We start from the raw sequence: 5630 nt of genomic DNA, 5'->3' as shown, positions 1-5630 counted from the left end.
GTGTCATGGTCACACAAAAATCAGAGGTATGGTAGCCAAGAAATGACACCCAAGAATGACCTCTGTCATCTGTTCACTCATTCACAGACATACACCGAACACATGAACCGGAAGTTGACAGATGCACAGATAAAAGGAACAAGTTGACAGGCACATGAAACAATTTTAAAGTTAGTACGAATGGTTGCAGAATGTGGTCAAGGTTAGAGCTCATACCTAGAGTGGTCAGAGTCTGGATCCTTTCCCAGGAACCCAAAAGAACTATCAAGCCCTGCAGTGGCCCAACCCTTTAATCAGGGCATTCAGGAGGCAGAGGCAGGCTTGAATTCTGTGAGTTCAAGACCAATGTGGTCTACAATACTAGGTACAGGACAGGTTTGAAAGTTACAGAGAAACCCTCTCTTTAAAAAAAGAGAAAAAAAATTCAAGACAGAACTAGATGGTGACACGTGATTTGATAATTCCAATTGGCACCTGGTGAATGAGGGTCACCTCATAGGAAAGAAGCAATTGTTTTTGGCTTAGCTTAAAACAGTCTAGTTACAAACTTATACTCAACTCTGAAACGTGATGAGAACTACACATAGGAGAACTACAAATTTTCTCATTAAACAGAAAAGGTCATTCTGTGGAACACTTTGTAGAGAGCCCCCTTCAGGTCCCTGTTCCTCAGGCTGTAGATGAACGGGTTCAGCATGGGGGTCACCACTGTGTAGAGCACGATGGCTGCCGTGTCCTTCTCAGATAAATGTGCAGATGTGGGGTTGAAATACACGGCGATGATGGTGCCATAGAAGAGGAAGACCACAGCCAGGTGGGAGCCACACGTGGAGAAGGCTTTCCATCTTCCCCTTGGGGATGAGACTCTCAGGACAGCAGATGTGATGTGGATGTAGGAGATCAGGATGCACACAAATGGGGTGACCGTGGTAACAGTTCCCTCTGTAAGAATCATCAGCTCATTAAGGTGTGTGTCAGAGCAGGACAGTTTCAGGAGGGGAGTCGCGTCACAAAAGAAGTGGGGGATGGCATTGTGTAGTGTAAAGGGTAGCAGATGGCCACATACCGGTCATAGGCCATCACAGCCAGCAGGAAATCGTCCATGTCCACAAACATGAAGAGAAAATACATCTGTGTGAGACACTCAGAGAAGGAAATGACCTGAGTCCCGAGTGTGTGCATGGCCAGCACCTTGGGGACAGTGGTGGAGGAGAAGCAGACATCCACGAAGGACAGGTTGCTGAGGAAGAAGTACATGGGGGTGTGCAGGCGGGAGTCTGTGCCAATGGCCAGGATGATGAGCAGGTTCCCCAGGACAGTGGCCAGGTACATGGTGAGGAAGAGCAGGAAGAGGAACCGCTGCTGCTGGGGATCCCTGGAGAGTCCCAGGAGGAGGAACTCAGAGACTCCAGACTGATTGCTGCCTCTCATGGTTGGAGCCCAAGTGAAGAGGAGACAGTAAATTCAAAACCTAAACAGGAATGGACATGAGGTAATAGGGCACCAGGCAGGGTCCCATCTGCAAATCAGTTCACAGAGTTGTAACCCAGGATGTGCCCAGGCCATCTACACATCTGCTTTCCAACTCTCCGCCAAGGTGTGTTTCCTACCTGAGCATCCCAGTGGCCACACAGCCTCTAAGAATAGCTATGCCATGTTTATACCTCTGCTTTCCTTCTGCCTCCTTCCTAGCACAGAGCAGCAGAGACGTCCTGTTAGTGCTGTGCTGTCACAAGCGATAACCAATGGATTTGAGCTTCTACATTGACCTCTTGCTGCTGGAAGAGTTGCAGGGGGTGTTTCTCAAGTAACTTTACCCCCAAGTCAGCAAATGCGTGTGTCTCCACTGCTGTAACCCAACCTGGGAAGGCCGTTGGTGCTATCCAACGCTGTTCACCTTACACTAACTTCAGAGTTAGTGGTATCTTGGGAATACGGTCAAGTTCTAAGCTAGGGAGGAGCAGGTGTATAGGGTCTCAGTCTTCTGAGCAGGAAAGATGTTCAGAACAACCACAAAACAGTCATTTATGGGAGGAACTCTCTTTGGCTACTGGGACCAGAATTCCTCAGAGCCTCGTTATAGACAGAAAGAGAAACTCCTATTTACATATTTGTCCCCTTTGGACCAAACCACAGTGACAGAGAATAGCACCAAAGTTTACATGCAATGGTTGGATCAAGATGTATAGACTTCAGAAAGGAGTCCCTGCCAGTGACACAGATCCCTGATGGCATTATTTATGACATCAGCTTTAATAGCTTCTGTGATCTCAGCCTGTGCCTGCCGGTGTGGAGATGAAATTTTTGTATTCCTGTATGTTCAAGGTAATCTTTGCTTTCCTGTGTCTGGTCAATATCAGCAATGATCCGTGATGTTAACGTCTTCAGTTTGAGGCAGGAATATTAAGGGCAACGTCTATGAGGAATTTGGCCTTCATGGCAGATGCCTTTTAAGGTGCCTTTCTAATAACGAATCAATCCCACATCAATTATGTTTTAAGGGGGTATTTATTTTGGGGGGTAAAACTTACATAGACCATAAACCGTCAGAAAGGGAGCCTAGTCGCTGGAGCAGGAGCCGGGAGCAGGAGCCGGAACCACACACCGGAACCAAGAGGCCCGAGCCGAGACCTGCAGCTCTTTTTAAAAGAGAAATATACCACACCCCAGTGGGCTGGTATTTCAGTGGCTATTGGCTGACTGAGCGGAAGGCGTTCCCGCAGCACCGTGGGCTCGTGCTTCAGCGACTATTGGCTGAAGCAGCGGAAGATACTCCCACAGCAACTCCCCCTTTTGTTTAAGTAAGAGAGTTCTAAGCCTACTACGAAATTATATACAGTAAGTACAAATCTACACAATTATGTACAATAAGTACAAATATCCTATTCCAACTAGCTAAAGTCTTGTATAATAAATAACTTGGCCAAGTCATGAGAGGAAAGTAGCTACATTTATCTAGTCTTCAACCCCATAGAAGATCCGAGAAGGGAAATAATGTTACCTGAGTAATTAGGAAGTGCAATCAAAGAACTTCCAAAACATGCAACAAATCACAGAGACAACTGGCTACCTGGGCAATCACCAAAGACCTGTTTGCAGCGTTGAAGCAACCAACTTTGACTAAGGCCTAGAATAACTGACAGATTATTTTTAACAGGCAAGAGATTTTTCAAAATCATCTTACCCTGTCTTGGCAAGATTTAACAGTTCTGTTTATCCATTTCCGGATTTTATTCATTTCCAGATTTTAACAGGCAAGAGATTTTTCAAAACCATCTTACCCTGTCTTGGCAGGATTTGACAGTTCTGTTTATCCATTTCTGGATACCGTGTATTTGTCAGTAGTTGAGGTATGGGCAGTTTCTTGTCCAGAGGCCAGTTTTGTCAAGAAGACAAGCTCCAAGTGGAGTGTCTTTGGTGCTCAACAATCTCTCGGGAATAGGTCGGTGTTGAGAGGAGTGATTGTGTCTCACTACACAGAACTCTAAGATTAAATTAAATGCCATTTTCTACAGCTCTTCAAAGAGGTTGAAGACTATTTATATATAATTTCTATGTATCTAAAGAACCTGATTAGTCTAACCATAGATGACTATTGATCTACAATTCTAACTTAAAGACTAAGAGAATAAACAACTGTGCAATAAATGAGGACAATGACCTCCAAATGTAAACAATAAATATCAATACATAAACAATATATGAGTATCTTAATCAGAGGAAGAAATGTACACTGCAATATGGTATACATATATCAATACAATATATGTCAATACATAAAAAATGTTTTAAACAGGTAGAAGCATGTATACATACAATATTCAATATATGCTGATGTAATTATCTATAAACAATAACTCATAAATACCATTATTATCTATCCAAATTATCCCCCCCCCATTCTTTTTTCAAAAGATACCTGAGCTTATAAAATTCCTTTACCAACTCTTGACCGTATACTAATTATAATCAATCCCTAACTTTGCTGAGAGAGGGGACATCGTCCTACAGAATTACTTCCAGCTGTCATGGGGGTAAGGTTCTTTCTGGAGGATCCTGTGAAAGTAAAATGATGGTTAAATTTCAAGGTCAATGTCTTTTAAAATTGCAAACAGTCTCTGAGTATTTTGTGGAGGTCTGGCCAGAATGTTGTTCAAGATGTGCACCATTTCAGCTAACCAAGTTGGAATCATCTGTGCAGCTGATACTCGGAACAGGACTTGTAGTAGCACTATCAGTATCATGACGTCATATCAACCGAGTGGAGTTGTTGTTATGGGGATCCCATCTTCTTCCTGGAAACTTCAAAAGTCAGTGCACAAAAAACTCATTGTTCATTGTGGAAAACTTAAACATTAATTATATAGACATATACAAACATATATTCAATGAAAGGTATGATAGACATATTCAATGAAAAGTATGATAGATATGAAGAAAAGCAAAGATGTTTTCTAAACTCATATTTCTTTCTGTCTCATATTGGCTCTTGACATAAGACAGAAACTCCAGAAACTCTGGGGTTTTCTCTTAACAACAGGCTTGGAATTAGAGAGGGACCAAGCCAAGAGTCCAACTCCAAAACCAGCTCTATAAATTCAGAAATATGATTTAGTATATTCCAGAGCTTCATACTCACAGAACCTATTCAGTTTTCTTGATAATCCATATTGGGTAGTTATTTTTCCATCTGTCAGTATTCAAACATCCAGGGTCCTTGAATTTTTCAAAAACGAGTGTTTTCCTGTGGAGACAAGAACAGAACCCTGCCCCCATTTTATGTTTTTCTTACCACGTGTATGGTCATCATCATTGTAGATGCTGCCATTTCCCCTTTCCAAGAGGTTTCTTCTCTTCAGATCTAACCTTTATTAATTTTGATGGTATCCACAATTTTTCTTCTCCTGTGGAAACAAGAGCAAAACCCCTTCCCCAGCGCAGCACATCTCCTTGTGAGGTCAGCACATCCTTGAAATAAATTGATTGATTTAATTCAGCAGACTTTTCCAATATCCAATGTCTTTATGCAGCCATTGTCCCCTTCTCATTAGCACTGAGAAAATTCAAGGTTAATAAAGATTATGTTACCTATTCCTGGAGGTATTTTTCACCCCTTTCTGTTTGTTCAACATATCTTTTATAGTTCAATTTGATCTTTCTATAACTGCTTGACCTGTAGGATTGTATGGTATACCTGTAACATGCTTAATATTATAATAAGCAAAAAATCGTGTCATTTTCCTAGAAACATAAGCTGGACCATTATCTGTCTTTATCTGTGTAGGTATACCCATGATGGCCATAACTTCTAATAAATGAGTGATTACTGAATCACCTTTTTCTGAGCTTAAAGCAGTTGCCCATTGGAAACCTGAGTATGTGTCAATGGTGTGATGTACATATTTTAATTTGCCAAATTCTGGAAAGTGAAACACATCCATCTGCCAAATTTCATTCCTTTTAATACCCTTTGGATTAGTCCCTGCAGGCAATGGTGTTTGGCTATAAAAAGAGCAAGTAGGGCATTTCTTTACAATCTCCTTAGCTTGTTGCCATGTAAAGAAAACTCGTTTTTCAAGCCTTTGCTATTGACATGATGTTTTTTATGAAATTCAGATGCCTGCAGCACA

At 41.8% G+C, this 5630-nt stretch overlaps 1 pseudogene; it reads right to left on the bottom strand.

Moving 5' to 3' along the window:
- Window positions 1-367: 367 nt before the first annotated feature.
- Window positions 368-1431, bottom strand: LOC148121040 (olfactory receptor 1f45-like; annotated as a pseudogene).
- Between the last annotated feature and the right edge of the window lie 4199 nt (window positions 1432-5630).

This window comes from Myodes glareolus, chromosome 9, assembly GCF_982192425.1.
Source record: "Myodes glareolus chromosome 9, mMyoGla1.1, whole genome shotgun sequence".
NCBI classification, from domain to species: Eukaryota; Metazoa; Chordata; class Mammalia; order Rodentia; family Cricetidae; genus Myodes; species Myodes glareolus.
Note: the sequence above shows the minus strand (reverse complement) of the source record. Positions and strands in the feature narration are given on the sequence as shown.